This window comes from Pyxicephalus adspersus, chromosome 7, assembly GCF_032062135.1.
Source record: "Pyxicephalus adspersus chromosome 7, UCB_Pads_2.0, whole genome shotgun sequence".
Taxonomy (NCBI): domain Eukaryota; kingdom Metazoa; phylum Chordata; class Amphibia; order Anura; family Pyxicephalidae; genus Pyxicephalus; species Pyxicephalus adspersus.
Window position 1 is genome coordinate 11,967,667 of NC_092864.1, and position 12,532 is coordinate 11,980,198.

The 12,532-nt window shown below is 40.1% G+C and overlaps 1 long non-coding RNA gene across 1 annotated transcript in view; it reads right to left on the reverse strand.

Moving 5' to 3' along the window:
• The window catches only part of LOC140335095 (uncharacterized), an 18,661-nt gene extending 12,020 nt beyond the window's left edge, over positions 1 to 6,641 (reverse strand). The window contains exon 1 of the long non-coding RNA XR_011921659.1: positions 6,488 to 6,641. This is a non-coding gene — a long non-coding RNA (uncharacterized lncRNA). The remainder of the gene's footprint in view (positions 1 to 6,487) is intronic.
• Between the last annotated feature and the right edge of the window lie 5,891 nt (positions 6,642 to 12,532).

Sequence of the window (12,532 nt, forward strand, 5' to 3'; positions counted from 1 at the left end):
CACCTCTGCCTAAATTAGCAGGGCCCCCTTCTCCTGCTCCCTACACCTCTGCCTAAATTAGCAGGGCCCCCTTCTCCTGCTCCCTACACCTCTGCCTAAATTAGCAGGGCCCCCTTCTCCTGCTCCCTGCACCTCTGCCTAAATTAGCAGGGCCCCCTTCTCCTGCTCCCTGCACCTCTGCCTAAATTAGCAGGGCCCCCTTCTCCTGCTCCCTGAACCTCTGCCCAAATTAGAAGGGTCCACTTTTCCAGCTCTCTGCACCCCTCAATTAACCGAATGGCAGGGGTGCAGGAAGCTTGGGAAAAAGGGAGCACCCTGATAATTTAAATGTGTGAATATATAGACCCAAACAGTATAATGTCATCTAAGCTTTAATATCATTAGAAATATATCAAAATCTGCAGCTTTTATTAAAATAAAACGCAGTGATCTGGCCATGAGGGTGCAAACACTTCCTGATATAAGGTGACAATGCCCTGTTCCTATCTCTCAAATATGGTCCTGTGTTGTCACCCTATTACAAGGGCTTCAGGTGAAAACATAAAATTCCCATTTCAATAGTCATTATACGGACACAGCCAACTGTCGTTACCTTCTGAAGATCTGCCATATTAAATGCCATGCAGCCATAGCTGGAGTATATATAGGGGAAAAGTCATGCACCTATCAGAGGAGTATATGAAAGAGAAATGCAATGCCACCATTATTGGAGTTCATGTAATAGAAACGCGAAGCAGCCATTGATGGAGTTCATGAAAGAGAAATGCCAATGCAGTCATCACTGGAGTGCATGCAACCATCATTGGAGGCTTCCACCATTGGAGTACATGTAAGAAAAGCCCCATGCAGCCATAGCTGGAGTGTATTTAGTTCAAGTAAGACAAATGCCAAGCAACCATCATTAGACTACATGCAAGAAAATACCATACATCTATTCTGAATTACAATTCTCTAAATCTTTAGTGATTGCAGATAAAATGAAAGACCTTTTATTGCAGCTCCAGGACTGATCATACAATTGGTATCCTAAGGTGAGGAGCAGATGAGGCTTCGTATGGTTACAGAGATGAAAGCTGCTGGCTAAAATTATTCTAGGAATGATTGGAGAGATGTTGATGCTGCAGTTTAATGTGTTTGCATTACATCCACAATAAGCTTCGATTAGGATTCTCAGAAGAGTAGGTGTTACAATACTGCGTGAATGAGGATTGTGTGAGGTCTGGGGGGATAATTGGTGGATGAATAGTCAATGGAAAGGAACATTGTTTGGAAGATTTCACCATGCTGGGCAACTCTTACACCGATCCAAAGTTAGAGTTATGTTTTTTGTCTTTATGATACGTTCTTTTCTCCTGTTATTTTTAAAATATGTGCGCAAATAGTTCCCGTAAATATCCATATCCTTTGCAGAGCTGCAAAATCTTAATGCCTGTGGCTACAATTCATGCTCCATTCAGTATGTTTTCATTTGTAGCCACCCCATTGTGATATGCAAAGCTAAAACTACAAGTATGACCACCCCCATCCATGATAAACAATGCAAGAATCATGGGACATGTAGTTTTCTTATAGACAAGAAGCTAATGTTGAAGCTACTCTGCTGCCCTCTGGTGTTCAGACAAATAACTACAGCTATCTCCACACAGATTGGTGGAATAAACTAACAGTTTTCCGGAGTAAAAAATATTAAAGCCGTATATGATTGTGTGCTTGTTGCTCTTTGGTAATTCTTAATGTGAGAACTGTGAGTTAGGATTTCCTTATTTGGTTACTTTTCAACTGTAATAGGATGACAACAGTGAAATTGCACCCTTGCATTGAGGACTGTAAAAAGTGGTGCCCATGTGGGGCATTGGGGTTTGGAATAAGCCCAAGAGTTCTCACCAACTGAGTACAAAGCTATACAAAGTGATGGACTAGAGCAGCCTTTCTCAAGCTCTTCACTCTGGAGGAACCTTTGAAATAAATCTCAGAGAATCCCAACTAAATGCAATTAATTGGAGATTAATAGGGAACCCATTAACCTAATTTTATTCCACTTTAAAAAATCATGAAAAGATCATTAGTGTCATGTAACTGGCTTTACTAAGTAGTGTCACCCCAGGGACTATGCAGGCACCATCAATTGGGAGACCATCAACCACAACCCACGGAACTCCTAGCAACCTTTGAAGGACTAGAGCCTTAAAGACTGTTATCAATGGTGACAGCTCATGATTTTGTATTTTCTTTCATTATTAGACTTTTAGACCCTGTGACAGTTGGCCAGTATTTTGGATTAAGATCCATTTTATCTTTTTGACTTAACAAAGACGTGTTCACCTTGCAAAGGGAATTTTCATTTAACTCAGTATTAATCCCGCCTTTCTAAAAAATGTGAATTGTGAATTCCAGGTAAAGCACATATGATCTCGACACACATTACCCCACATTATATTGTTGTACCTTCTATTCGGAATGGCACCCAAGCCCATTAGGGCAGTTCAGATCAAAACTCAGCATTCTAGCACAACACAGCACACACTAATATACAGATACGTATTGTGGTGTGCTGCATCTGAAAAAAGAGTGCACATCCAATTATTTGTCCATTCTGTTGGAATGCCCTTTGTGATTGCATCAGGATGGACAGATTTGAATGAGTTCCTAAGTTTTGTTTTACATCTTTGTCTGCTAGCAATTACTAGTGAAAAAGAAACAGAAGCTGGGATGTGTGGTCACAAAATTATAATCCGAGAAAAAAATGTACTGTATATTCTAGAATGAAATAAAAAAATCAGATCAAATTTTCAAAAATCAGAATCAAAAGATCAATATAATAGGTAAAACTATATTGTGCTTTGTCCAAATTTTCCTTGTGGTCTGGGCATGGCGATGTGAGTATGAATTTCTGGAGAGCTTCCAAGATTTCAAATCTCCTTTACTACCTATTTGTTATGTTTTCCCCATTCCTGGTTGGAGGGGTGTCTGAATATAAATTATAGGTAATGTTGCATCGGTGTTAGGACAGTACCTTTGATACCTTTGGAGTTGACTCCATCTGATGTAGAGTGTGAAATATATATGGTGCCAGGGCTGATGTCCCTGAGATTGACTGATTCTCTGGAGGTCCATGTTGGGTTGGAATATGGAGATTGGAGGTGAGGCGAGGCAGTTCATGGTTGGAGGGTTCTTCATTTTTCTGCTTGTGAGGGCCACACCTAGTGAACCTCCTGTTCTCCTCCTGTCTTCTGTAAAAGAAACCATGTATGAGCTTTGAGGCCTATCACCCTTCTGCATTGGATGTGATAGATGTCCTTGTGTCTTCTGCACATAATCCACCAGTGTCTTATTGGAACAAGGACTCTTCATAATCACTCAATTGTCAAGCCTGAACACGGGTCTTGCCTACATGATCCAACCTGGAGGCCATGTTTACCATCTAGGAGTCCCCCTGATGTGGCTTGCTGGTCTCCTGGAATAGCATAATCCCCTATCTAAAACCAGAACCTTCTGGATACTCAGTAAAGCAATCTGACTTATGCATGTGGTCTGCCATAAAAGTCTGCAGATAAGCCTAAGGCTGATAAGGAAACTAACAGCCACCTGATGGGAGGCCTCTAAGCTGGTAAATGAGCTTCCAGGTTGGAGTTTGTAGGCAAGACTTGCATTCAGGCCTGATAATCGGCAGATCATGATGTGTCCTTGTTCCAAGATGACACGGGTGGAGTATGTGGAGAAGACACAAGGACATCAATCACATCCATGGGAGGCTGGACTATCCAGTTCAATGCAAAAGTGTAAGAGGCTACAAAGCTCATACAAGGGCTGTTTAATAGCACGATGCCTAGCAAGACTAAAGGAGGTTCACTGGGTGTGGCAGTCACAAGGGGAACAGTTCCACAGAAATATCAAGAATTATCCAATCGGATGGATCTCTGTTAAGTGAAACCAATTTCCACATATTCCAAAACAACACAGCCCCTCCAGAGAATCATTCTATTTCTAAGGCATCAGCCCTGGCACCATATATATTGCACAGTCAACATTAGATGGATCCAACTCTAAAGGCATCACAGTTATCAAAAGGTACTGTCCTAACACCAGTGCAGCACTAACTGTAAGTTATGTTCCCACACCCCACCAGCCAGGTATGGTGATAATATAATATATACAGGTAAGTACCCTAATTTTTGGGAGGCATCCTGACCTACTTGTATTCAACTGAACAGGTACTATCATCAGTCTCATGAAACTTGGTGGGACTCTTCCTAACAGACCCTTCTTTAATTTGTACCTGATGTAGCTCCCCATCATCATTCCCATGCATCTAGCCCAAGAGACCTTTGCCCAGAGACCAGACTGTGGATGTGGAAGCTCCTTTTTAGGTGGCTCTTCTGTTGGTTCTTCTTTTTTTTTCTTCTCTTCCTTGGTATGACTTACCTCCACATATACTGATAACCCCCCATTTACCTCCCTCTTATCTTTTCTTCTTTCTTTTAGAAAATAGTAAAATGGTTCTGAGAGGAAGAGACAGATACTTTACAGTAACAGGCAATAGAACAGCCTACAGCCTCAACAAACATACCCAACAAACAAACATTATTCTAGGTACTAAATTGTTCCCAGATTATGCTTAGTATCAGTTCCAAAATAATTCTGGGCAGACAAGGAGGTCTTTCTCTTGTGGACATAAAGTACAGGAAGACCTAAAGGGTTACATAGTTACATAGTCATGGAACTGGGAGAGATTCATTTACGGGAGGGGTCTTCTAGTTCATATAGACATGTATGTCTTGCCTAGCCTGATTTATACTAGTGAAATTTAAGGGAAAAGGTGAGGGAAATTTCTATATAACACCACCTGAACATGATAAATAAATAATAAATTAATGAACAACAGTGTATACCCCACCACTTGATCGCCATACGTTTCTACGCCTTCTTCTACAGTTATACAATCTATTAGATTTTTAGCTAACACCACTAGGATACCCTGATATATAGATTTCTAGATGTTTTTTCTATTCCAGTCATCATGATTGTTCTACCATTCTGATCTCAAACATCCCCAGAAGAAGCCTCAGGGTGAAACGTGTCGGGAGCTTGAGATATCCACATATTGTTAATACATGTGTGGGACTGTAAATACGGTATTATATCAGCAAATTTATTATACTAATATAACATATTTTTTATTGAATACATTTAGTACTGTAGATTTATGTTAGTAATAGGGCCACAAAAAACTTGTATTAAAAAGCTTTTCCTGCCTGTCGTTTCCCTTACCCCTTCCCTTAAATTTAAACTAGTTACATAGTTAGTTAGGTTGCAAAAAGACCTAAGGCCATCAAGTTCAACCACTAGGGAATAAAAATATCTCAGATAAAAGTCCTATAGACAAACTTGATCCAGAGGAAAAAAACCCAGGTAGAATTTGCTCTAACAGTGAAAAAAAATCCTTCCTGGTCCCGTTAGGCAACTGGATGTTCCCTGATTCAACAGTCTCTGTTATCTTTATCTAGAAAAGCATCCAGCTTTTTCTTTTAGCAATCTATAGAACTTGCTGAAACTACTTCCTGAGGGAGCCGATTCAACATTTTCACAGACTTTACAGTAAAGAATCCCTTCCTTATCCAGAGATGAACATTCTTTTCCTCCAGACGTAAAGAGCGCCCCCTTGAGTTGCAGTCGGTCCACCAAATCTCATGTGTTCACTCACCTGGCATAATTTATTATTACCTTTTGTAGATTTTGCAATGTCTGAGGTCATTTTTTCTCTTTTTGAAATATGTTTCTCTGCTCCCTGTATACAATACTTAGTTTGATCTTTGTTATCACTCCTTCCTTCTTTAAAATAAAAAGTGTTTTAGCAAATCCTAGAGGACCAAATTTTATTCAAGTAACTCAGAACCTTCAGGAAGAGAAGTTTATGGACTGACAAGTTTAGACATGTGGAAAATTTTTGATGGGTGACTTGACCTTTTGAAAGTTTAAAGCTATGAAGCAGCCTGCTGGGATGTCATCATGGCGTATCCAAGCTTGTGAATTTGCGTTCTTTGGCTAAATATTTACCTCTAGTGACAAGAGCTGCCAGAAGCACATTGATCAGATCAATATATCATTGACACAACGCTTGAGTTCCAAGTGTTTAACAAATAAATGTTTTCTCACAAAGCACAGTATGACGCTATTAGATGGGTACAGACAACATTGTAACCAAATGTTCAATAATTCCATAATCTCCACTCCAAGAATGAATTCCCCCGACTCATGTTACCACTCTCAACATGACTCATCGGTTCTCGCAGATGGGAAGAGTCTCATCGAGGTGAGGAGTTCTGCATTACCAAATCATATGTAGAAGAAAAGTAAATTCCATGAAAGAGCAAACTCACTAGAGACGGAAGACGCCTGGCCAATCAAAGTGCTTAACAAGAACTGATGATTTTTTGAATGATGGCACATTAATGGCACTCTATGTATTTTTTAAAAGATTAATGCTTACCAGTCCATAGATGTGATAGCTGCATTCATTTTATCTTCAGCATCACAATTCATGGTCTAGATCAGTGTATCTCAACCAGGGTTTCTCCTGAAGTTGTTTGAGGTTCCTTGAGCAATGATCAGTTTGTGACTCTCAGATCAGTTACCACTGACACCAATGATCTTTTTGGCTATGTGTAAGGGTGGCAGCCTTCCTACTGCCCAGATATGTTGGAGGCATTGACCTCAATGCCCGCTAAGCCAATGTACTGTGAGCTGTAGACATAGTAAATACAGAAGGGGTTCCCCCATGTTGAAAAGGTTGAGAAACTCTGATCTAATGTGACAATGCTCACTTACCACACTATATCGTGACAACAGAATAAGATCTTCTCTTCTTCTCCTCATCCTAATACTATAGAGGGGTTCTGTAAACAGACCAATGTAACTGATGGGAATACAGCATAGGAAGATTTCAGTTCACACAACTGGGGGTTTTCCCTTTCAATTTGATTTCCAACTCATTAGAATGATCAAGAGAGATCTAAAGGGAATTCAGCAATTGACTGGTTATATGAGACGGTTTTGGAGGTTCTTTGGTTGTGGACGGATTGAATGTGATGGTAAACTTCAATAGAAGGTACACAAGTAATATTGTGTGTGTATTGCCTGGCCAAAGAAAAATGTACATACTTTAAAATTTGTTGGACTTTCAAAACTTTGATTACAGTACAGATTATCTATGGTATGGTTTCAATAACCTTGTAATGTAATGTTACAAGAAGTATTTCCATCTAAATTTTCTAAAAATCTTGCATTAAATTTTCCCCAAGATCTGTATTGATGACGAGTCCGGTGCTGTGTAAAGTCTCCCCCAGCTCATCCCAAAGATTTTTCATAAGGTTCAGGTCTGGACTCTGTGGTGGCCATTCTATGTGTGACAATGATGTTCATGTTCATGTTCCCTGATTTACAATCTGAGCCCAATGAATCCTGCCATTATCATCTTGGAATATTTCCATGCCATCAGGGAAGAAACAATCCCCTGGTGCGCAAACCTGCACATTTGGGGACACATAATGTTTCTAAACCTCGACCTGATAGGAACCCCAGATCATAACATTGCACTCACAGGCACCCCAGATCATAACACTGCCCTCACAGGTACCCCAGAGCAAAACACTGCCCCCACAGACACCCCAGATAATAACATTGCCCCCACAGACACCCCAGATAATAACATTGCCCCCACAGACACCTCAGATCATAACATTGCACTCACAGACACCCCAGATAATAACACTGCCCCCACAGGTACCCCCAGATCATAACACTGCCCTCAGAGGCATCCCAGAAAAACACACTGCCCCCACAGGCACCCCAGATCCTAACACTGCCCCCACAGACGCCCCAGATCATAACACTGCTTCCACACGCACCGCAAATTATAACACTACTCAAACAGGTACCCCAGATTATAACACTGCCCGGATAGCCTTGGGAATTTTTGTTTAGCCAGGCAGTCTATATGTATTGGTATGAACATCTAAGATTGAGATGCCGACTTGTAATACAATCATATAAATCTTGTTACCTGTGCAGTATATTGTATGTTCATCTCAACTGTATTTATACATTCAAGGGTGAGTGTAGCCATAGAAGCCCATGCAGCTTCCATTGGGCACCAGAGGGACCACTTCATGTCTAAAAAGGGATTTTAATTGATCACTCGTTGATCCACCAACATGAACCAGCTTAGTTCCAACTGGCTTCTCCGCAACATATTCTCAGTGGAGCAGAAACTCATTAAGAGGAAGCCAAATCTCTCTAGAACCCTTCCTGTACATTATACGGAATGCTTGGCTGGTGCCTACAACTTGTAAATGTTATCGTACTGTAACTAGCAGTGCCAGGGGGTATAAATAGTATAAGGGGCATTATTGCCTACCCGCCTCTGATTAGATGGTGTATTTAGGGGGACAGTAAAGGGAAGCTTCCATTATTGGAAATAGATTTTGGACTAGTGCGCTTTATACATGGTCTTGTACCCAGATCTGCCCCCAGCTGCCCCTCTCATGTGACGTGCTGGGAACTTACAACATTACATCAGTCCCAAAAGATGATCAAGAAAAAGAAGAGACTGAGAAAATGCATCTTCATGCTTACAGTAGACTGATAATATAATTCCTCCGAGATGGTCCACTTAGACCAGAAAAAGGTATTTTCATCCTCCCTTGTTTTAGTATGTAGAGATAGAATTTTGTATAAATCTCTGGGGCAGCAGGAGCTACCATTACACTTCCTAATGCATTTGCTTTCATTTATTGCCGAAATCAATGCAGATCTGTAATGAATAATACATTGCATATTTATTTGTAAATGCAACCAGTGTAAGAATCTGGATAGGATTAACTTCTTGCTGTCCCTGTATAGCACTAGTGAACTGTAAGAGTAAGAAGCAATACATGTTCCACTTAGTTAATGTACTGATAGAAGGAGAAATAAACTTGTCATTGTGCTGTTTCTCCATTCCTTGTCCAGTCTGGTTGAGGATGACCTGAGTTTGGTATTGGTCTGAGGACATCTAGTGGCAGAAATGAAGTACTGCTGGAATAATCTCCAGACTGAAGGTAAATATTGCAGCAAAAGCAGATTGATCTGTTAATCTTTTTTAATGGAAAATTCCTTTTTATCTTTTTTTTCTTACTGGAAAGGAAAGAAAAATATTATATTAATCATAATGAAACAATGGTAGCACTTATTTATTTTCCCCTCGCCTTTTGCAGTGCATTGTCTTCTACAACAGCCATTTAATAGAAATGCTGGTATTTGTCCACATACATTGTCATTCTTTGAATACAATGACTCTCCCGTATTTGTTTCAGGGAGAAAGCATGCTATTCTGTGTGTGACAAGAGATATGGGTCTCATCCCCCACAACACACTGGCTCCCTGGAATATTAATAGCTCTGGGCAGAGGTAAGCTGGTATTTAGATGTTTGCTCCATCTGACATTGTTTTGCCGTGTCTCTACAAAACAGAGCAGGAAAATGAAACTTCATTAATGTATAGAGGCAGATGTATGCGCAATAGAAGGAGCGCCATGAGCAATGAACTTGAAGAACACTAATTCAGATTTGTAGTGTTAATATAATTACAGGCATGAACATTGCTCATTCGTGTTTTTTGGGGGGCCCTTTATTAAGCTGAATGTGAACACGGGCCATGAGATTGCTTTGAGGTTACAGCTTCCTTGTTCCTGGTAACTGCTGGCTTGGGGAGATGCTGCAAGTAGCCTCTTTCGGGGGTAACTCAATTGGGAATAAATTGGGGTGGCTGCTAGCACCTCTCCTAATTCCTGCTGTCAAATGTGCAGACACTGCTTCTTTAAGAACTAGCTAGCCCATGCAAGTGACTATGTGACTGGCAAGGTGCCATCCACAAGGAGCCCTTTGGGATCGCTTGATCTAAAAGTGCCCTTAAGCTGATTTCATGGCATACGTTACCCCCTCCCTTCCTGCTGACATCCCTATTCACCCCTTTAACTAACCCCTACCACAGTCATCTTGACTCTTCTTTACAATATACATGGTCCTTCATTAGATGCTCGTGGTATTGGCTATACTTCTGTTGGGTGTCCAGTAATGGGGTCTCCTTTGAAACATGCCATTATCTGGGGGGGGGGGGGGGTAAGTTCTGTACCAGGCCCTGATTTAAAAAACTTAACTTTTGCAAAGGAACTTTTTAGACATGACCCCTAGTATGGCACCCAATTGCAGTCCTGCATGCATCTATTAAGCTTATGATGAGCAGGGTCCTCTCCTTCTCCTGTGCCACTGTCTGCATCTGTCTGTAATTTGCAACCCCTATGTATTGTACAGCACTATGTAATATGTTGGCGCCACATAAATACAGTTTAATATTATTTTTACATTTATACATATTTAATATTAATAACATGTATTGACAGGGTCACTTTAGGGTTTAACTTTAACACACTTGAAGTATTTCCTGCTTGACATTTCCATTTACTGATTTGCTGTTCTAGTTGCCCCGGAATTGCTCTTTCACCATAATCACTCAGATGACATTTCGCTAAGTTGCACATTTCCAAGCGTGCCGCTTTAATTAAACTTTCTTATTTTTCACATGATCTTATTTTTCACATGATCACATTTTTCACATTTTCTAAAGTGGCTTTTAAGGGGAAAAGACTTTAAGACGCCTGGTGTATAGTGAAGAGAGGCTCCTAATATAACTGTGTTGTGTTTGGCACCTTGCGTTTAGCAGATGCCTAAAGCTGTGATCCATTTCACAAAGCTGCTGTACAGCACTATACTTAGAGAAGATGCATTAGGATTCGAGCTGGATAGGCGGCTGCTATACACCAAACATAACTGCACTTTAGACAAATGCATTTCCCTTTCATTTTTTTCTGCAGATTGTTGTATTTTACTATGGTGGTCAATGGGAAGATTTCCTCTTTGCTTGGCCATTGGGAAGAATATCACCCAGATAGCCAAAAACATCATTGGTGTCAGTGGAAAATGAACTGAGAGTCACAAGTTGCCCATTGCTCAAGGAACTCCTTGCAACCTCTGGAGTAACCCTGGTTGAGAAATACTTGTTAGAGGATTCATAATGTGTCCTCTACATAATAATACGAATAATCAAGGTTTTACAGTAGGCTTTCACTCCAATTTAAAGTCTTTATAGAAACAATTCACATATATATTAATAAATATTGTCTCTTGTTTGGATAATACTTAGGTTTCCATAATGAAATAATTTTTGTAGGAAATATTAGTTATTATTTTCAAGTTTTTACCATTGAGTGCCACTTTTTGTATCCAAAGACCATGTCATTTCCCCCAGAATAGGGCACACAGACTATATAGTTTGGCCGTTCCGTCCCCCACTGCTTAATTCATATATATTTTAATAAAATGTTTGCGAAAAATTTTCCAAGCTTTTATCCAGCTGTTCATATTTGTTTGTCCAAGGCTTTTAAAACAAATTTGTTCTTAAAATAAGTGTATTGCCAGCCTTACATCCCATTTGATATGCTTTGTATAATAACTACATTGCATTATCTGGCTCGGCTATCACACAGAGAGAGATTCTCAGCATCCTCCATGAATACACCCCGCACAATAAAAGCTGCCGTGGAGTATCTGGGTCATGTTGTCATTCACAGTGTGAATACAGACACTTCGCCTATAAATGCCATTGTGACATTCCGTGGAATTGCTCTAAGGATTCTGTAAGCGAAAGATTAACTAATATCAGCAAATCATACCATTTTACATCTACTAAGCATGTATGGAACACACTGGTAATTTCATCTGTATAAAGGAGCCGACTCTTTATGTCGGGGGCTCAGAAGACACCGGAATTCTATGGATTCTTGCCAAGCACATCCTTTACTGTTCCTTGTATCATTTACTGGCTTTTTCTCCAAAGGGCGATACCACGTTTTAAGAAATTCTTTCACTTTAATATTCATTTGATCAGGTGCTACAAGATTATGGAGTTGGACCTGCATGGCAATGACGCAGAGGCCTCTAACACAGGCAAAGCAAAAGAGGGGCTAACTGGTGTTAGGGTCTATTTAGGGTTTTTTGAGGTTCATTGGTAGGCTGAGATAAAGTACTAAAGGATTTTTTAAAACACAGAATAATTTCACCAGGCCACCAATCTCACATTCAGTTTATTATCTCTCCAAAATTAGAATTTCCACCTTGCCCACCACAAGGGGTACTCAATATTGGGCCCTGATCAAATAAGCTTGACTTTTGCAATGTTGGATGTTTAGATATGTAGGCTCAGGAAGAATCTCTAGTATAGGCTCCAGATATTTCTAGTGGTGGTCCTTGCTAGCCACTATTTTACCAGCCTATCTATTATAAATTGGACTTTCTGGTAATGTTTTAAAAGGAAAAAGACTACGAATAGTCTAGATGAACTTTAGAAAAAATTGAGTTTGCTAGAGATTTTGCAAACTTTGGAAATAAGTTTTTGAATTTGTCATTCACTGCAAACTTCTTTTAAATGAATGGGATGGGAA